The sequence below is a fragment of the Salvelinus fontinalis genome, chromosome 30 (assembly GCF_029448725.1).
Source record: "Salvelinus fontinalis isolate EN_2023a chromosome 30, ASM2944872v1, whole genome shotgun sequence".
Lineage (NCBI taxonomy): Eukaryota > Metazoa > Chordata > Actinopteri > Salmoniformes > Salmonidae > Salvelinus > Salvelinus fontinalis.
Window position 1 is genome coordinate 9,792,639 of NC_074694.1, and position 23,555 is coordinate 9,816,193.

The following is a 23,555-nucleotide window of genomic DNA, read 5'->3' on the forward strand; positions in this document are numbered from 1 at the left end:
TGCGATGGATTGAGACAAAGCCCGAAGCTAAATAATGAGCTACCCCGTGAAGAGGTTTTTGTGCATTTTCCAGTGACTTAATGGCAACTTGTTGCTGTGAATTTGTAATTTATTAACTGGAAACTACTTGTCAGTAAGTTACAGGAAGTAGTTTATTAACTGGAAACTACTTGTCAGTAAGTTACAGGAAGTAGTTTATTAACTGGAAACTACTTGTCAGTAAGTTACAGGAAGTAGTTTATTAACTGGAAACTACTTGTCAGTAAGTTACAGGAAGTAGTTTATTAACTGGAAACTACTTGTCAGTAAGTTACAGGAAGTAGTTTATTAACTGGAAACTACTTGTCAGTAAGTTACAGGAAGTAGTATATTAACTGGAAACTACTTGTCAGTAAGTTACAGGAAGTAGTTTATTAACTGGAAACTACTTGTCAGTAAGTTACAGGAAGTAGTTTATTAACTGGAAACCACTTGTCAGTAAGTTACAGGAAGTAGTTTATTAACTGGAAACTACTTGTCAGTAAGTTACAGGAAGTAGTTTATTAACTGGAAACTACTTGTCAGTAAGTTACAGGAAGTCATTTATTAACTGGAAACTACTTGTCAGGAAGTTACAGGAAGTAGTTTGGTGGTTGGTGTGTTTTTATTTTTTATATTTGTATATTTTCTTTTATTATTTCTTTACTATTTTGTTGAGTAGACGGGTGCTGAAAAAAATGTTGTGCCCGTGCTACAGAGCTATATTGCTCTGCTAATACAGCACTATTAAAGGCCCAGTGCACTAATTTCATGATAAAAAAAGAAGAAAATATATATGTATAAATATATATATATATTACAGTACCAGTCAAAAGTTTGGACACACCTACTCATTCAAAGGTTTTTCTTAATTTTACTATTTTCTACATTGTAGAATAATAGTGAAGACATCAAAACTATGAAATAACACATATGATATCATGTAGTAACCAAAAAAGTGTTAAACAAATCAAAATATATTTTAGATTTTAGATTATTCAAAGTAGCCACCCTTTGCCTTGATGACAACTTTCACTCTCTTGGCATTCTCTCAACCAGCTTCACCTGGAAAGTTTTTCCAACAGTCTTGAAGGAGTTCCCACATATGCTGAGCACTTGTTGGCTTATTTTCCTTCACTCTGTGGTCCAACTCATCCCAAACCCTCTCTATTGGGTTGAAGTCATGAGAAAAGAAGAAACATGCACACTGCTCTTGCTAGTATCACTACTCGTTGTTAGCTTTACGTTTCGGCCTCAAGGCCTTCGTCAGAGCTTTGTAAAGCTTAATAAAGAGCAGTGATACTAGCAAGAGCAGTGTGCTAGTTTCTAATTATTTTCTCATCATATTCAGCTGTTGCCGTGTACCTGCAGTAAAGATAGCTCAGAATACTCACTTCCGCTTCCACACCAGTGTTGGATCAGCTACAGTAAGTTACTCTGAATTTGACAATAAATCCCTTTTAACTAGTCGACAATAAGTTATTGCAAATTAAACATAAACTACCTTTGAATTAACTGCCATAAAGCTATTGGAAAATGCACAGGAACAGTGCAGCTCTTGATTGTCATAACTTCTTACTAAGATTGCAAAACTGACAATTTCAAAAGACATGCATAATCATGAAACCACAAACTGGTACAACATTTCCACTGACGGTTGGCACAAATACAACATGACCCCAAATATGCTTATGAGCACCCAGCAGCACATTGCCCCACCTACATTTCAAAGTGCAGTAATGAGTGTACCTAATACTGCATTCGTAACCAAGTGGAAAGTGGGAATTTACCACATACGACTGGGGGGGAAATGATATTGAATGGCCTTTCAACTGGTAATTACTGGTGAGAAACACGTCTATCATTCCTGAGCTCTGATTTCTCACACATGCTGACCTCGGACGTCACTTACTAAGGTAATGACCTCAATAACAGGTTTTTGGTCAGTTAATTGTAACAACATAACATTATTTATAACAAGCAATCTATTCATATGGTTTTTGAACTCTATAATTTCTTTACTTTTAGTTTATGGTTGAAGAAGTTTGTCTATTATTAACTAATTGGCGTTTCCCAACGATTTCACGTCAACGCATCTTCTGGTATTTACGACTTCACAACTGGTCAATTTTCTCTTCCCACATGATTACGAACGCAGATTTGTGTTCAATATATTGGATAGAAAAAATGTATCATTATACTAGATTATCTGCACATGTACCCTAAAAAGGTACCGACCATTACCATGTGAGTTTCTACGTGTACCTCTGAAGGTACCTTATGTGTACCTATGACCTTACGCTGATCTTTCCTTAAACATTAATTACCTATAATACATCTCTGCACTTAGGAAACGAGTGCCATCTGCCATCTGTTATCAGTTATTCTGACTATTCTCTCATCATTGATTTAATTTAATTATTTATTTATTTTTCTGTATAGTTGTCTTATGTTGATGAGGAATATTATTCTGGTTTAATGTTACTCCTGAATCTCTATGATAAATATAATAGTTTTTATTGAGTATTTTTAACAAAGCTGAGATTTACTTTGAAGTTCAATGTGTATGAATACAGGTGAAATGAGTTATAGACACAGACATGTTGGCGTAGCAGAAAGATTGGAATGCTGTGAAACGAGAGGTTGTGAGTTCAAATCCCAGGTAACGACATGTTGAATATGAATTACTGTACATTTAAAAATACACAATGTAGTCATGTACTGTATGTCAAAGTGTGTAAAAAATCTAAGTAGAAAATACTATGTTAAAAGCACTGTGTATGTGTCATAACAACACATTTTTGTTTTGCAGGCCATCACCTGTGAAATCTCATGTGAAAATTTGAATCCACATGTGAACTTCATGTGAAATATCATCACATCCAAAAAAAACATATGGTTTCGCTTGATTTCACATGTCACAGGAAATCATCTGATTTTCCACATGTGAAATCGTGTTTTTTTTCCGTAAGAGATCACACAGATTACTCTGAACCAATGGCATGCTGCCATCATTATCATATTACATTCTGTAGAATTCAATTTTTTTTCCACTCTATTCAGTGAAACATGTATATTCAGCCAAAAACCATAGCAACTGATCAATATTACACAAAGAACATATCATATCTTAAGGGTAGACTCAGCGATGTGACGTAGACGCACAGAGTAAACAGCGTAGTGGGTCAGTTTCCATAACAACTAAGAGCATTGGAGCACGAGGCTAAACTTCTCAGCTGTTTTTGTGCACTGGCTACCACATTGTAAGAGTGTGAAGCCAACATGTGCACGCGCGCAGATACTGTGTGTGACTGTGTGAGAGCAAAGTCTTGCATCTCGCTCATCGCAATATCTTTGCGCATGCAACGTCATTTCGCTGACTCTACCTTTAACATTATATTGTCCACATCATTTGGTACTGAATAAAGCAGTGTGTGTCTGTGTGTCTGTGTGTGTGTGTGTGTGTGGGGGGGGGGGGGGGGGGGGGGGGGCACAGCAGTGAATGGAACAGTGGTCCCTTGTCTGCCAGTACTCACCATGGCCCTGTAATTTACACACTAGTCTACTGGCAGTCGACCGAAGACCGACAACACGGTCCTGTAATGTATACACTAGTCTACTGGCAGTCGACCGAGGACAGACAACACGGTCCTGTAATGTATACACTAGTCTACTGGCAGTCCAGGCATCTAGCCAGGACCCATTCTCAACTGAATAGAGACAACACGGTCCTGTAATGTATACACTAGTCTACTGGCAGTCCAGGCATCTAGCCAGGACCCATTCTCAACTGAAGACAGACAACACGGTCCTGTAATGTATACACTAGTCTACTGGCAGTCCAGGCATCCAGCCAGGGCCCATTCTCAACTGAAGACAGACAATATGGTCCTGTAATGTATACACTAGTCTACTGGCAGTCCAGGCATCCAGCCAGGACCCATTCTCAACTGAAGACAGACAATATGTCCGACCACCGTAGCATTCAGAGAAAGCACATTTTATGTCTCCCACCAATGTCTTTGGATTTGCGTTCCAAATGGCACCCTTTTCCCTACACAGTCCACTGCTTTTGACCCTATGGGCCCTCATCAAAAGTAGTGCACTATATAGGGAATATTGTGCCCTTTGGGACTGATCCCAGGTCTCAGCACACTGACTGCTGCTAGGGCCATGATTAATGACTTATGGCCTTATTGTGTAGAGGCTCACTAATTAACTGCAGACTGAGTGAAGACACGCTATGAAAATCTTTTCTGATAACTTGAACTCTTTTCTCGCTCCCTTCCTCCCACTCGCAGAAACCTTGGCATGTGGAAGCTCTTACTGACACATTTGTAAGCAGCAGACCAACGTTGAGTAAGATGAATGGTCTTTCCAGGAATAGTAAACAGGCTATAATTTAACAGTATGTATGACATACTGGCATTATGCTCCTGCACTGTTCGTGCTCTCAAACAGTTTGGAAACTGCAGTCCAAGTTTCCCCTGCTGTCGGTTTAAAATTAGGATTGGTCTATTCATGTAGGGTATTTCTGAGATACTAACCTGGCAGGCATGTGCTCTTTTCCCTTTTAAGAGTTTTCAGCACTTTCTTTTAAACACAGTTAACTGGGACAAGGCAATCAGTTGACTTCTTTTACGTTCCTGTGTACCGTAAAAACAACTGTCTCTGGGGGTTTTCTCCGTCAAAATTCAACATCGATTTGAATTTCAATCAAAACAGACAAATGCAATTATTTCCAGTCTGATGGGCACTGAGGAAACATACACAGTGTACGAACACAACATTTAGTACAGACTAACAAACAATATTCCCAACTAAAATTGAAAGGTCCCAAATGCACCATATTCCCTATTTACTATACTTAACGTGTCCGGGCCCATAGGGATCTGGTCAAAAGTAGTGCACTATGTAGGGAATGGGATACACGCTGTTCTAGCCGACACATGCCTTGCGAGATATGCTGTAGCCATCGCACACATTTTATCACCCACGTGCCTCCTATAATTAGGTTTGTTAACATATTGCCGTGTTTTTATTGCAGTTATGTTGACGGGCTAACTTAATCAAGTTACTATGGAACTTGTTGTGCCTTTCCCAAGGTGATGGTTTTAGTGCCAGAAGTATAGACTTGACCTATGGGAAGAAAAGAGCTGTGGCCGATTCTGCAAATGTGTGCATTTTCCCGATTTATTTATTTATTTGCCAGGTGAAAGATATTGTTTGGCCAGGCATTGACAATGATGGAAACAAAAATGTTCCACAATAATGTAGTGGATAATGAAGTGGATAATGTAATGGGTGATGTAGTGGATAATGTAGTGGAATTGTAGTTGATAATATAGTGGATAATGTAATGGGTGATGTAGTGGATAATGTAGTGAATTATGTAGTTGATAATGTGGTGGATAATGTAGTGGATGATGCAATGGGTGATGTAGTATATAATGGGGTGGATAATGCAGTGAATTACATAGTGGATAATGTAGTGGGTTATGTAGTGGATGATGTGGTAGGTGACGTAGTGGATAATGTAGTGGATAATGTAGTGGATAATGTAGTTGATAATGTAGTGGATTATGTAGTGGATGATGTAGTGGAATTGTAGTTGATAATATAGTGGATGATGTAGTGGGTGATGTGGTGAATTATGTGGTGGATAATGTAGTGGATGATGTGGCGGGGGATGTAGTGGGTGATGTAGCGGGTGATGTGGCGGGTGATGTAGTGGATTATGTAGTTGATAATGTAGCGGATAATGTAGCGGATAATGTAGCGGGTGATGTGGTGGGTGATGTGGTGGATGAAGAATACCGCTAGGACATTAGAGTGTACCAACATGCATAATGCCAGCTGGCAGACCATTATGGGTGATGGACATGTCACTTACCCAAGTCAAATATAACAGACTGGTGTTCATTAATATACAGGAGGAGCTGCCGAATCAAGCATTACTGTCTGGGGACAGAATCATCTACGGCTCGTGATTAGGTCTAAGGACGAGAGTTTCTCTTTCATCTTTCTCAGCTTTCACATCATTTCTTTTCAAGACGGATGGACTATTTTCCCATGTTCCTAAATTAGATCAGCAGAACACAATCAATCTTGTCACAGCCTGGGAAAATAATCTAGATTCAGATTTAATTTCTCAACCTCTAGTTTCCAGTGTCTAGTTTTCAGGCAAGGCTCCTTCTCTCTGTCTCTGTCTCTGTCTCTGTCTCTGTCTCTGTCTCTGTCTCTGTCTCTGTCTCTGTCTCTGTCTCTGTCTCTGTCTCTGTCTCTGTCTCTGTCTCTGTCTCTCTCTCTCTCTCTCTCTCTCTCTCTCTCTCTCTCTCTCTCTCTCTCTCTCTCTCTCTCTCTCTCTCTCTCTCTCTCTCTCTCTCTCTCTCTCTCTCTCTCTCTCTCTCTCTCTCTCTCTCTCTCTCTCTCTCTCTCTCTCTCTCTCTTCAGGTTTGGCTACGTGGCTAACACTATCTGCATCTCCCTCGCTCTCTGCTCAGTGCCACCTCATAAATGGTATACTAGTGTCACTGTTGATGAATATTACTTGAAAATGTGCCATAGTGTGCCATAGTGATCCTTCTTCACTGCCTACCGCCCATATATGTGGCCACATCCAAAATGGCACCCTTATCTGTATGTAGTTAATTACTTTTGACCAGGGCCCATAGGGAATAGGGCTATGGGTCCTTTAGACCAGGGACCATAGGGAATAGGGCTATGGGCCCTTTAGACCAGGGACCATAGGGAATAGGGCTATGGACCCTTTAGACCAGGGACCATAGGGAATAGGGCTATGGGCCCTTTAGACCAGGGACCATAGGGAATAGGGCTATGGGCCCTTTAGACCAGGGACCATAGGGAATAGGGCTATGGGGCCTTTAGACCAGGGACCATAGGGAATAGGGCTATGGACCCTTTAGACCAGGGACCATAGGGAATAGGGCTATGGGCCCTTTAGACCAGGGACCATAGGGAATAGGGCTATGGACCCTTTAGACCAGGGACCATATGGAATAGGGCTATGGACCCTTTAGACCAGGGACCATAGGGAATAGGGCTATGGGCCCTTTAGACCAGGGACCATAGGGAATAGGGCTATGGACCCTTTAGACCAGGGACCATAGGGAATAGGGCTATGGACCCTTTAGACCAGGGACCATAGGGAATAGGGCTATGGGCCCTTTAGACCAGGGACCATAGGGAATAGGGCTATGGACCCTTTAGACCAGGGCCCATAGGGAATAGGGCTATGGGCCCTTTAGACCAGGGACCATAGGGAATAGGGCTATGGGCCCTTTAGACCAGGGACCATAGGGAATAGGGCTATGGGCCCTTTAGACCAGGGACCATAGGGAATAGGGCTATGGGCCCTTTAGACCAGGGACCATAGGGAAAACCAGGCCCCAGTCAAAACAACTGCACCAGAGAATAAGGGGACATTTCAGCAACGGCCTGTGACATCATAACCAGAATAAGTGTGATGAGGTGTGAAGAAAAAAAAAGAAAAAAAAGTAATTCAGTCAGTCTAACTCCAGCAAATTAGCGAGACAACACAACTGTCAGGTTTCAGCCTACTGTGACAGTTGTCGCCCAATTCGCCGGGGATGATTCCACAGGGATATTTTCACTTTCCTCACCGCACCACAAAAGGGCAATGTCTCCTGTGGTTTTTTTAATAGGAGTGCTGTCCTGTCTGTCAACTGCGGCTCTGGAGTCATAACAAATCACCGGCACTCAGCTGAGGCTGAACATTGCGGACGTCAGGAGGAAGACGGATGACCTGAAGGCCTTTGAAGTGCTTTGGCAGTTCAGATGGGTCCGCTTGACGCTGACAGAGAAGCAGTTCAGATGGGTCCGCTTGACGCTGACAGAGAAGCAGTTCAGATGGGTCCGCTTGACGCTGACAGAGAAGCAGTTCAGATGGGTCCACTTGGCACTGACAGAGAAGCAGTTCAGATGGGTCCACTTGGCACTGACAGAGAAATATACATAACATAGCAACTAATAATAAGAACATCAAACATTCCAGCCACCTGACAGGCTGACAAAAAAACGCCTGGCCCGACATCAATCATCCTCCCAGACCTAACCTTGACAATTAGTCCCCTCTGATACTCCCAGTAACCTCTCCCTCTCTTGCTCTCTCTGGGCTTTCACTACAATGGGATAGTGCAGCTGTAGGGTGAGGACTGAGGAGGAAACAGAGAACATATCATTTGGTTACATTATCAGCATTATTAGGAGAAATTATGTATTTTAAGAACAGCTGATTTTCCGTTTTTTGAAAATCCCATAATGTATTTTAAAAACAAGTCTCTTTATACATGTACCTACATGGCTCTACTAGTATGTTATGAAGCATTATACATGTACCTACATGGCTCTACTAGTATGTTATGAAGTATTATACATGTACCTACATGGCTCTACTAGTATGTTATGAAGTATTATACATGTACCTACATGGCTCTACTAGTATGTTATGAAGTATTATACATGTACCTACATGGCTCTACTAGTATGTTATGAAGTATTATACATGTACCTACATGGCTCTACTAGTATGTTATGAAGTATTATACATGTACCTACATGGCTCTACTAGTATGTTATGAAGTATTATACATGTACCTACATGGCTCTACTAGTATGTTATGAAGCATTATACATGTACCTACATGGCTCTACTAGTATGTTATGAAGTATTATACATGTACCTACATGGCTCTACTAGTATGTTATGAAGTATTATACATGTACCTACATGGCTCTACTAGTATGTTAGTATGTATTGTGTTACTTTTTTATTTCATTTTATTTTTCACTTATGATGAAGGACATAGTAGTGACAGAGCAGTGCAATGTTGGTTCAACATATTCATATATTTCATATAAGTTTACACACAAACACGTGGGGTAGTAATGATCCTCTTTAGATACCTGAGTAGGCTATCTAAAGGGCGGCAGGGTAGCCTAGTGGTTAGAGCGTTGGACTAGTAACCGAAAGGTTGCAAGTTCGAATCCCTGAGCTGACAAGGTACAAATCTGTCGTTCTGCCCCTGAACAAGGCAGTTAACCCACCGTTCCTAGGCCGTCATTGAAAATAAGAATTTGTTCCTAACTGACTTGCCTAGTTAAATAAAATTAAAGCAGAAGTTAGTCAAGTACAAAACAAAAAACCTGCCTTATTTCCCTGAGAATGTTGTATCTAGCAGCGTGTGTTTTATTTTTACAACCGCCCGGAAAATATGTGCATTAATGATGCCCGGAAAATATGTGCATTAATGATGCCCGGAAAATATGTGCATTAATGATGCCCGGAAAATATGTGCATTAATGATGCCCGGAAAATATGTGCATTAATGATGCCCGGAAGGCATTTGGACATTATATTAGTACTTCCAGCAGATCTAACACATGTTTGAGTATTACTGGCTCACAGAAGGCCACGGTTTAACCTTAAACATGGCATGGGCTTTAATATTATAACAAGGTCATACAAGGTCTCCATGTCTTAAGTCTTACCTCTGTATAATGGTTACCATGTCTTACAGTAGATTAAATTAAGTCTTCAAGTCCTCATAATATGAAAAAATATCTCTTAAAATACTCTGGTTCCTGAATAAACTTTTTCTCATGACCTCAAAATGTATATAATATGAATTCCATAAATACAACAACTTGTAGATCCAATTTTAAATATGATACAATCTGAGTACCACAGTTATAAAACACAGAAATGGTTCCAATCGTATTTTTCATCATTCATTTTTGCATCTGAGTTTTCATATTTCAGCACAAATCCCTCTCGGACAAGGTCACTTTCATCAATAATTAATATTGCGAATATTTGAGAGTAAATTGAGGCCAATATATTGATAAAACTCACCTTGTCCGAGAGAGAATTACACGGCTATCAAAACCTCACGCCAAGGTAAGCCTACACCAAACACACGTTGGGTCAAATTCACGATGTAAAAACTGGATGACGGACAATCCGTTGGAACAATTTTCATGTTTTCTGGGAATTATGACGGGTCCAATGTGGGAGACTATATGCCTTCCATAAATAGTGCTCTTCATTCCTATAGGCCTACATCTAGATTCCCAGGGTCAGTTTAACCAAACACTCCACTCGCTCATAACATAAGTATTTAGTTACACTATGACAAAGGAGTCATGTCAAATTACTTTTCCCTTTTCCTAGCCTATACCCAAACCCTTTTACTTAGCCTGCACACTAACACTAACCCTTTGCCTTAGCCTGCACACTAACCCCTTTACTTAGCCTGCACCCTAAGCCTTTTCCTTAGCCTACACCCTAACCCTTTTACTTAGCCTACACCCTAACCCCTTTACTTAGCCTACACCCTAACCCCTTTACTTAGCCTACACACTAACCCCTTTACTTAGCCTACACACTAACCCCTTTACTTAGCCTACACCCTAACCCCTTTTCGTAGCCTACACACTAACCCCTTTACTTAGCCTACACACTAACCCCTTTACTTAGCCTACACCCTAACCCTTTTACTTAGCCTACACCCTAACCCCTTTACTTAGCCTACACACTAACCCCTTTACTTAGCCTACACCCTAACCCCTTTACGTAGCCTACACACTAACCCCTTTACTTAGCCTACACTCTAACCCTTTTACTTAGCCTACACCCTAACCCCTTTTCGTAGCCTACACACTAACCCCTTTACTTAGCCTACACCCTAACCCCTTTACTTAGCCTACACCCTAACCCCTTTACTTAGCCTACACACTAACCCCTTTACTTAGCCTACACCCTAACCCTTTTACTTAGCCTACACCCTAACCCCTTTAATTAGCCTACATCCTAACCCTTTTACTTAGCCTACATCCTAACCTTTTACTTAGCCTACACCCTAACCCCTTTACTTAGCCTACACCCTAACCCCTTTACTTAGCCTACACCCTAACCCTTTTACTTAGCCTACACCCTAACCCTTTTACTTAGCCTACACCCTAACCCCTTTACTTAGCCTACACACTAACCCCTTTACTTAGCCTACACACTAACCCCTTTACTTAGCCTACACCCTAACCCCTTTACTTAGCCTACACCCTAACCCCTTTACTTAGCCTATACCCTAACGTTTTTATCTAGCCTACACCCTAACCCCTTTACTTAGCCTACACCCTAACCCCTTTACTTAGCCTATACGCTAACCTTTTTACCTAGCCTACACCCTAACCATTTTATTTAGCCTAGACACTAACCTTAACCCTGTCTACAGACTAACCGTAAAGCTGTTCCTTAGCCGACAGACTTGCAAAAAGGTATGTGATGTATGAAACAGGGTGGATAGATGTCAGACTCCCAAGCCAAGAACGTATCTCCACTTCAACTCATTGTAGAAGCAAGCCAGCCATGTAAGTGGACCGGACCAGTAACTGACTAGTCTATAACAACATAGTGGACCAGTAACTGACTAGTCTATAACAACATAGTGGACCAGTAACTGACTAGTCTATTACAACATAGTGGACCAGTAACTGACTAGTCTATAACAACATAGTGGACCAGTAACCAGTAACTGACTAGTCTATTACAACATAGTGGACCAGTAACTGACTAGTCTATAACAACATAGTGGACCAGTAACTGACTAGTCTATTACAACATAGTGGACCAGTAACTGACTAGTCTATAACAACATAGTGGACCAGTAACCAGTAACTGACTAGTCTATTACAACATAGTGGACCAGTAACTGACTAGTCTATAACAACATAGTGGACCAGTAACTGACTAGTCTATAACAACATAGTGGACCAGTAACTGACTAGTCTATAACAACATAGTGGACCAGTAACTGACTAGTCTATAACAACATAGTGGACCAGTAACTGACTAGTCTATAACAACATAGTGGACCAGTAACTGACTAGTCTATTACAACATAGTGGACCAGTAACTGACTAGTCTATAACAACATAGTGGACCAGTAACCAGTAACTGACTAGTCTATAACAACATAGTGGACCAGTAACTGACTAGTCTATAACAACATGGTGGACCAGTAACTGACTAGTCTATAACAACATAGTGGACCAGTAACTGACTAGTCTATAACAACATGGTGGACCAGTAACCAGTAACTGACTAGTCAATTACAACATAGTGGACCAGTAACTGACTAGTCTATTACAACATGGTGGACCAGTAACTGACTAGTCTATTACAACATAGTGGACCAGTAACTGACTAGTCTATTACAACATGGTGGACCAGTAACTGACTAGTCTATTACAACATAGTGGACCAGTAACTGACTAGTCTATTACAACATAGTGGACCAGTAACCAGTAACTGACTAGTCTATAACAACATGGTGGACCAGTAACTGACTAGTCTATTACAACATAGTGGACCAGTAACTGACTAGTCTATTACAACATAGTGGACCAGTAACTGACTAGTCTATAACAACATAGTGGACCAGTAACCAGTAACTGACTAGTCTATAACAACATAGTGGACTAGTAACTGACTAGTCTATAACAACATGGTGGACTAGTAACCAGTAACTGACTAGTCTATAACAACATAGTGGACCAGTAACTGACTAGTCTATAACAACATGGTGGACCAGTAACTGACTAGTCTATTACAACATAGTGGACCAGTAACTGACTAGTCTATTACAACATAGTGGACCAGTAACTGACTAGTCTATAACAACATAGTGGACCAGTAACCAGTAACTGACTAGTCTATAACAACATAGTGGACTAGTAACTGACTAGTCTATAACAACATGGTGGACTAGTAACCAGTAACTGACTAGTCTATAACAACATAGTGGACCAGTAACTGACTAGTCTATAACAACATGGTGGACCAGTAACTGACTAGTCTATTACAACATAGTGGACCAGTAACTGACTAGTCTATAACAACATAGTGGACCAGTAACTGACTAGTCTATAACAACATAGTGGACCAGTAACTGACTAGTCTATAACAACATGGTGGACCAGTAACTGACTAGTCTATTACAACATAGTGGACCAGTAACTGACTAGTCTATAACAACATAGTGGACCAGTAACTGACTAGTCTATAACAACATGGTGGACCAGTAACTGACTAGTCTATAACAACATGGTGGACCAGTAACTGACTAGTCTATTACAACATAGTGGACCAGTAACTGACTAGTCTATAACAACATAGTGGACCAGTAACCAGTAACTGACTAGTCTATAACAACATGGTGGACCAGTAACTGACTAGTCTATTACAACATAGTGGACCAGTAACCAGTAACTGACTAGTCTATTACAACATAGTGGACCAGTAACTGACTAGTCCATAACAACATAGTGGACCAGTAACTGACTAGTCTATAACAACATAGTGGACCAGTAACTGACTAGTCTATAACAACATGGTGGACCAGTAACTGACTAGTCTATTACAACATAGTGGACCAGTAACTGACTAGTCTATAACAACATGGTGGACCAGTAACTGACTAGTCTATTACAACATAGTGGACCAGTAACCAGTAACTGACTAGTCTATAACAACATAGTGGACCAGTAACCAGTAACTGACTAGTCTATAACAACATAGTGGCCCAGTAACCAGTAACTGACTAGTCTATAACAACATGGTGGACCAGTAACTGACTAGTCTATAACAACATGGTGGACTAGTAACCAGTAACTGACTAGTCTATTACAACATAGTGGACCAGTAACTGACTAGTCTATAACAACATGGTGGACCAGTAACTGACTAGTCTATTACAACATAGTGGACCAGTAACCAGTAACTGACTAGTCTATAACAACTTAGTGGACCAGTAACTGACTAGTCTATAACAACATAGTGGACCAGTAACTGACTAGTCTATAACAACATAGTGGACCAGTAACTGACTAGTCTATTACAACATAGTGGACCAGTAACTGACTAGTCTATTACAACATAGTGGACCAGTAACTGACTAGTCTATAACAACATGGTGGACCAGTAACTGACTAGTCTATTACAACATAGTGGACCAGTAACTGACTAGTCTATAACAACATGGTGGACCAGTAACTGACTAGTCTATTACAACATAGTGGACCAGTAACCAGTAACTGACTAGTCTATAACAACATGGTGGACCAGTAACTGACTAGTCTATTACAACATAGTGGACCAGTAACCAGTAACTGACTAGTCTATTACAACATAGTGGACCAGTAACTGACTAGTCTATAACAACATAGTGGACCAGTAACTGACTAGTCTATAACAACATAGTGGACCAGTAACTGACTAGTCTATAACAACATAGTGGACCAGTAACTGACTAGTCTATAACAACATAGTGGACCAGTAACCAGTAACTGACTAGTCTATAACAACATGGTGGACTAGTAACCAGTAACTGACTAGTCTATAACAACATAGTGGACCAGTAACCAGTAACTGACTAGTCTATAACAACATAGTGGACCAGTAACTGACTAGTCTATTACAACATAGTGGACCAGTAACTGACTAGTCTATTACAACATAGTGGACCAGTAACCAGTAACTGACTAGTCTATAACAACATAGTGGACCAGTAACTGACTAGTTTATTACAACATAGTGGACCAGAAACTGACTAGTCTATAACAACATAGTGGAACAGTAACTGACTAGTCTATTACAACTTAGTGGACCAGTAACCAGTAACTGACTAGTCTATAACAACATGGTGGACCAGTAACTGACTAGTCTATAACAACATAGTGGACCAGTAACTGACTAGTCTATAACAACATGGTGGACTAGTAACCAGTAACTGACTAGTCTATAACAACATAGTGGACCAGTAACCAGTAACTGAATAGTCTATAACAACATGGTGGACTAGTAACCAGTAACTGACTAGTCTATTACAACATAGTGGACCAGTAACTGACTAGTCTATAACAACTTAGTGGACCAGTAACTGACTAGTCTATAACAACATAGTGGACCAGTAACTGACTAGTCTATTACAACATAGTGGACCAGTAACTGACTAGTCTATAACAACATAGTGGACCAGTAACTGACTAGTCTATTACAACATAGTGGACCAGTAACTGACTAGTCTATAACAACATAGTGGACCAGTAACTGACTAGTCTATAACAACATAGTGGACCAGTAACCAGTAACTGACTAGTCTATAACAACATGGTGGACCAGTAACTGACTAGTCTATTACAACATAGTGGACCAGTAACCAGTAACTGACTAGTCTATAACAACATGGTGGACTAGTAACCAGTAACTGACTAGTCTATAACAACATAGTGGACCAGTAACTGACTAGTCTGTTACAACATAGTGGACCAGTAACCAGTAACTGACTAGTCTATAACAACATGGTGGACCAGTAACTGACTAGTCTATTACAACATAGTGGACCAGTAACTGACTAGTCTATTACAACATGGTTGACCAGTAACTGACTAGTCTATTACAACATAGTGGACCAGTAACCAGTAACTGACTAGTCTATTACAACATAGTGGACCAGTAACTGACTAGTCTATAACAACATGGTGGACCAGTAACTGACTAGTCTATAACAACATAGTGGACCAGTAACTGACTAGTCTATAACAACATGGTGGACCAGTAACTGACTAGTCTATTACAACATAGTGGACCAGTAACCAGTAACTGACTAGTCTATAACAACATGGTGGACTAGTAACCAGTAACTGACTAGTCTATAACAACATAGTGGACCAGTAACTGACTAGTCTGTTACAACATAGTGGACCAGTAACCAGTAACTGACTAGTCTATAACAACATGGTGGACCAGTAACTGACTAGTCTATTACAACATAGTGGACCAGTAACTGACTAGTCTATTACAACATGGTGGACCAGTAACTGACTAGTCTATTACAACATAGTGGACCAGTAACCAGTAACTGACTAGTCTATTACAACATAGTGGACCAGTAACTGACTAGTCTATAACAACATGGTGGACCAGTAACTGACTAGTCTATAACAACATAGTGGACCAGTAACTGACTAGTCTATTACAACATAGTGGACCAGTAACTGACTAGTCTATAACAAAATAGTGGACCAGTAACCAGTAACTGACTAGTCTATTACAACATAGTGGACCAGTAACTGACTAGTCTATAACAACATGGTGGACCAGTAACCAGTAACTGACTAGTCTATAACAACATGGTGGACCAGTAACTGACTAGTCTTTTACAACATAGTGGACCAGTAACTGACTAGTCTATTACAACATGATGGACCAGTAACTGACTAGTCTATCACAACATGGTGGACCAGTAACTGACTAGTCTATTACAACATCTCTACCTGAAACTGAAGCTGAATAATTAGGGGTAGTGATGTTGATGAATTACTTTCCTTACCTTCTGGGATTGCAGACTAAATGAGGATGGAGCTAATTGCCGTGTGAAATATTTTGGCATGAATGTAGGGGGGGAGGGGGGGGGGGGGGGGGGGGGGATTCATCAAGCATGCAACATACCTGGGTTCAAATGCTATTCGAGATCTTTTAAATTCTTTGAGTGATTGCTCTAGTCTGCCTGGAGTGCCAGATAATTGGGGGTTGGAGTTTTATGCCCAATCTATTGGTTCCATTGTGCCAGGAACGCTCAATCAAGCCTATGTAAAATATTTGAAATTATTTCAAATAGAAATTGAACCCTGGTCTAGTCTGCAGCCATCACAACTGGAACTGCTCTGAACTCTGACTTCTGCTTATGCCTGCTAGAGTTCACTGGATGTCTATAAATCATTGGCTGCTTTACAGCTGAGAGTGCTTGCCCTGAGTCATCAACATGTGATAATATAAGTCCCGACTGACTGCATTATCCCCCAGTTCAAACCAGGCTATGTTTTAAACTCGCTCACTCTCTTACTCCCGCCATCTTGCACATTGCAGGAAATGAAGACCAGGTGGCTTTAAAAGACAGAGTGCAGCCTGCAGTAGCATAACACTGTCTGTTATAACATAAAGCTGCTGTTTAACATAATGCTGCTGTTATAACATAATGCTGCTGTTATAACATAATGCTGCTGTTATAACATAACACTGTCTGTTATAACATAAAGCTGCCTGTTATAACATAATGCTGCTGTTATAACATAATGCTGCTGTTATAACATAATGCTGCTGTTATAACATAATGCTGCTGTTATAACATAAAGCTGCTGTTATAACATAATGCTGCTGTTATAACATAATGCTGCTGTTATTACATAATGCTGCTGTTATAACATAATGCTGCTGTTATAACATAAAGCTGCTGTTATTACATAAAGCTGCTATTATAATATAAATCTGTTTGTTATTACATAAAGCTGCTGTTATAATATAATTCTGTCTGTTATAACATAAAGCTCATAAACCTGCAGTTATATGTTATTTCCCTGGTTAAATACCCAGAGGTGTGATACTACTAACCTGGTTAAATACCATGAGGTGAGATTCTACTGCCCTGGTTAAATACCCTGAGGTGTTATACTACTGCCCTGGTTAAATACCCTGAGGTGTGATACTACTGCCCTAACTAACTACCCTGACGTGTGATTCTACTGTCGTGGTTAAATACCCTGAGGTGTGATACTACTGCCCTGGTTAAATACCCTGAGGTGTGATACTACTGCCCTGGTTAAATACCCTGAGGTGTGATTCTACTGCCCTGGTTAAATGCCCTGAGGTGTGATTCTACTGCCCTGGTTAAATAGCCTGAGGTGTGATACTACTGCCCTGGTTAAATACCCTAGTTGTGATTCTACTGCCCTGGTTAAATACCCAAAGGTGTTATACTACTGCCCTGGTTAAATACCCTGAAGTGTGATTCTACTGCCCTGGTTAAATACCCTGAAGTGTGATTCTACTGCCCTGGTTAAATACCCTGAGGTGTGATTCTACTGCCCTGGTTAAATACCCTGAGGTGTGATTCTACTGCCCTGGTTAACTGCCCTGGGGTGTGATTCTACTGCCCTGGTTAAATGCCCTGAGGTGGGATTCTACTGCCCTGGTTAACTGCCCTGGGGTGTGATTCTACTGCCCTGGTTAAATGCCCTGAGGTGGGATTCTACTGCCCTGGTTAAATACCCTGAGGTGTGATTCTACTGCCCTGGTTAAATACCCTGAGGTGTGATTCTACTGCCCTGGTTAACTGCCCTGGGGTGTGATTCTACTGCCCTGGTTAACTGCCCTGGGGTGTGATTCTACTGCCCTGGTTAAATGCCCTGAGGTGGGATTCTACTGCCCTGGTTAAATACCCTGAGGTGTGATTCTACTGCCCTGGTTAACTGCCCTGAGGTGGGATTCTACTGCCCTGGTTAACTGCCCTGGGGTGTGATTCTACTGCCCTGGTTAAATGCCCTGAGGTGGGATTCTACTGCCCTGGTTAAATACCCTGAGGTGTGATTCTACTGCCCTGGTTAACTGCCCTGGGGTGTGATTCTACTGCCCTGGTTAAATGCCCTGAGGTGGGATTCTACTGCCCTGGTTAAATACCCTGAGGTGTGATTCTACTGCCCTGGTTAACTGCCCTGAGGTGGGATTCTACTGCCCTGGTTAAATGCCCTGAGGTGGGATTCTACTGCCCTGGTTAAATACCCTGAGGTGTGATTCTACTGCCCAGGATAAATGCCCTGAGGTGTGATTCTACTGCCCAGGATAAATGCCCTGAGGTGGGATTCTACTGCCCTGGTTAAATACCCAAAGGTGTTATACTACTGCCCAGGATAAATGCCCTGAGGTGTGATTCTACTGCCCAGGATAAATGCCCTGAGGTGTGATTCTACTGCCCAGGATAAATGCCCTGAGGTGTGATTCTACTGCCCAGGATAATTGCCCTGAGGTGGGATTCTACTGCCCTGGTTAAATATTCTGAGGTTTATTTTATTTATTTTTTTATTTATTTTTTTGGGGGGGGGGTGGATCAGCTTAATATTGCGGAAAGAATGTTGCTTCCAATGTAATTGTCTGCATCATTTCCAATCCCCCATATTTTTTGGGGTAAATATATATATCCATTCACGTATGCATACATATACACATATATACATACACATACCTACATAGACATACATACTTTTTTTAAAGAGTATACCTTTATTATTATTCCCAGCAAACCCTACCACCGATCCCCCAATTGGAGTAAACTGATAAACATTTCTGTTTTTACCTTCAATTTATACATCTTATACACATTTTACAGACACAGTCTACTTTATAATAGTTCTCTCTTGTTTGTTCTTAGTCCTTCCTCTATTTCTGTTCTCCATCCAGTTTGATTTCCACTTGTAACTGTGCTAGTTCACAATAGCTCCGCACCTATACACATTTCACAGATCCCGTATGCCCTACATTGTTTATCTTGTTATTAGTCCCACCCTTCAGCTCCACTCAACCTTTCCCATCTATCTTCCAACATCATTCATTTCGAATTTTTATTTGCCATATATTTTTCAACTGTGCTGTGATGCTTCACAAAATATTTGAATCTTCCTATTCTCATAGCTTCCACGGATTGTAAATTAAAAATAAACATTTTTGCTAAAATAATTATTATATTATTGATTGATTGACTATGGCTTTTCAAATCCCCCAGTATTGCTATCTGCAGCGTTAGTTCTACGCAAATGTTACAATTCTTCAACCATTCCTGGACCTGTGACCAAAAACGAGCTACATGCGGACAATACCAAAATAAATGGTCTAATGACTCTGCCTCCTCACAGCAGAATCTACAGAGCTGGGAAGATTGTATCCCCCATATATATAACATTCTATTAGTTGCAAGAATTTTGTACAATAATTTAAATTGAAAAATTCGAAGTTTTGAATCCGGCGTTGTTTTGCGTACTCTGAGGTTTCTTTCATCTGCCCTGGTTAATTGTGTTTGTGTGTTTGTCACTGTGTCTGTGTGTTTGTCACTTTGCTGTTACCAGCCACAATACTGAGTTCGCGCTTTTGTCGGCTTTTTTTTGTAGCCTACTGTACCCTACTTGTGTAAGATGTAAAATTGTTTTATAACTCTTCCAATGTCCCAATATTCATCAAATGAATTAGCATCACAAATCCCCTTATTCACTATGATTTAGTGTGTGAATTCTATCTTATATCCAACAGGCTTTCCATGGAGATGGCAGGATATGACGAGACATTCCTTTTCTCCCTCATCTGAAATCAATTACATTTCCAGTTTGTTTGCCACTACACCACTAAGCAAAATGGGCATTCGTCCCAAGTGGCACCCTATTCCCTACAAGCCCACAGAGCTCTAGTCAAAAGTAGTGCACTATGTAGGGAATAGGGTGCCATTTTGGGACATGTATGACATATCCCTCGCCACCTGCAACTCAAGCAGCCAGCAGGGCCAGCCAGACATTGTCTGTGTGTTTTACTATCAGTTAAAACTGCTGGTGACTCATACATTTAAATTCAGTTGAACTGGAACGTTTAGAGCACAGGGTGTTTTTGGATGTTTCCTGGCTCAAGCTGAAAACACCTGACCACTGATCTTACTGTGCGAGTCACTGCTCATATATCAACAGAGTAGGAGCCTGAACAGATGTCGTGGAACCAGCAGAGATCCCAACTAACCCAAGACCTGGCTGAATGACTGGCCGCTTTTTAGAGCACGCTATATTTGTGAGACTAGATCAGAGGTCCAATGCCATGTTTTGTTAATCTTCTCAATAAATCTTCGTATTCTTTTTTTTTTTTTAAAGACATGCATACTACCTATTCAGTTTTGTTGACCTGTAAGTTGAAAGGTTAACTGTAGGCCTACTGTAAGTATAAAAGTTCACATCGAATCTTTTGATGCTTCGTGTTAAAACCCTGTGACACTAGGCTAGGCTATGCTAGTCAGCGTTTTTGATGACAGTTATCCCGGATCCGGGATGGGTGGTCCAGAGAGGTTTTAAGTATCCTTCGCTTAAGTATCAGGGTTATTGTCCCGTTATCCAAACTCAAAAGAGGGATGACAACAACCTCAAGAAGCTAGTCAACAAACCACCGTATGTACATGAACAGTGGTCGCTGAATAACCTTGATGAATGTTCTAAAACACCTAGTGAATTTTCTCCACCCAAAGACTTTCAATTGATTTCTCCTGTGTGGCCTTTTTATTAACACTTAAAGAGTATGTGTCACGTTCGTCTTCCTCCTCGTCTGAGGAGGAGAAGTTTGAAGGATCGGAGGGCCAATATGCAGCGTGGTATGTGTTCATCTTGATCATTTATTAACAAAGAGAACACTTAACGAAACTATACAAAAATAACAACCGGACAACGAACGTGAAGCTATAATAAGAAATGTGCTGACACAAGCAACTAACATAGACAATCATCCACAACCCACAATGACAAAACAGGCTACCTAAATATGGTTCCCAATCAGAGACAACGATTAACACCTGCCTCTGAGAACCATATCAGGCCAAACACAGAAACAGACAAACTAGACATACAACATAGACTGCCCACTCAGATCACACCCTGACCAAACAAAACATGGAAACATACAAAGCAAACTATGGTCAGGGCGTGACAGTATGGATCACCCTCTCACCTTGGTTATTTGATTACTTAGCAATTTATTTCCCCTTAAGTATAATACATGATGTAATATGTAAGGAATAAAACCACTCTTCAACACAGTATTGTGTGAGGATAACAGCATCTAATATTGCCACTTAACGGGGTAAGTCTCAGGAAGCTTGATGTAACCCATTGTAAACAAGACTCCGAATGTCAATTGACTGTAACTGAAATGTCCTGAAAATGAGATAATAGAGGACACTGAAGTATCAGACACAAGACAATGCATAGTGATCTATAGCACTGTTGTAATGTTATATCGTAGTCATTGATCTGAACATCAGAAGGTTAATTTGAGACGTCTCTTTCTGCCAAAAGGAGTTCTTTTACAGCTCAAATATTTCTCTTTGACAGCCTCCCTATAGGATACATTACAATACAATCTCCCACTCTTATTGAAACGTACAACTTGGCAACCAGGCAAGGCATTGCCCCGAGGCTGGCTAGGTATACTGTAAGCAATCTAATTGAAGAAGCTAAAATGGACACCAAGTAAACGTTTACTTTCCCATTATCGTAGCAGCTTTGTTGTGGTATGTACAGGATTTAGTCTAAATCAAAAACACAGGGATTCCCACGGTGCTGTTGCATAACTCAAAAGCTGAAAGAAAAACAGCAAAGAAAATACTGCTCCAAGACATGAATTATATAAATTAATAAATACATAAATAGTATATCTACAGTACATTCAGTATTTTTAAATCAAGCATTTAGGCATAGAAACACTTGGGATACTCTGTATAAAAATCCTGTTGTTTTTACGGTTGAAGGTATTGTTGTTTAAACCAAAGTTTCCTTGGAATTTACGGTAATATACTGTCCCTTTGTTTACAGTGACTTACAGGTAACTGGCTGCCAGTAAGTTACCATAAAAACAACAGGATAGTTTTTTTTTTTTTTACAGTGTATGGTAGGTTACAAGTGGTCTAGGTAATTGTTATGTATAGTACGGCGTGCTGTACGTTGTACTGTACGTTGCTATGGTTTACTGTATGACAGTGTGTTGCTTTACATATGAATGGGTTATCAGAATGACACATTTGACAAGTCATTAGACATCAGAGTGATGTACATTGTGAAACCGTTCTACAGCTAAGCTACAATGAACAAAAATATAAACGCAACATGTAACAATTTCAAAGATTTTACTTCAGTTACAGTTCATATAAGGAAATCAGTCAATTGAAATAAATAAATTAAGCCCTAATCTATGGATTTCACATGACTGAGAATACGGATATGCAAAAAAGTAGGAGTGTGGATTAGAAAACCAGTCTGTATCTTGTGTGACCACTTGCCTCATGCAGCTCCACACATCTCCTTCTTATAGAGGTGATCAGGCTGTTGATTGTGGCCTGTGGAATGTTGTCTCACTCCTTTTCAATGGCTGTGCAAAGTTACTGGACATTGGCAGGAATTGGAACACGCTGTCGCACACGTCGATCCAGAGCATCCCAAACATGCTCAATGGGTGACATGTCTGGTGAGTATGCAGGCCATGGAAGACCTGGGACATTTTCAGCTTCTAGGAATTGTGTACAGATCCTTGTGAAATGGGGCCATGTGTTATCATGCTGAAACATGAGGTGATGGCGGCAGATGAATGGCACGATGATGGGCCTCAGAATCTTGTCACGGTTCCCTCTGTTCACAGCATTGACATCAGTAAACCGCTATCTGCCCGGGAACAGTTGAAACCGGGATTTCATATGTGAAGAGCACACTTCTCCAGCGTGCCAGTGGCCATTGAAGGTGAGCATTTGCCCACTCAAGTCAGTTACGAAGTCAAACTGCAGTCAGGTCAAGACCGTGGTGAGGACGACGAGCACGCAGATGAGCTTCCCTGAGAAGGTAACTGACTGTTTTTGCAGAAATTATTTTGTTTGTAA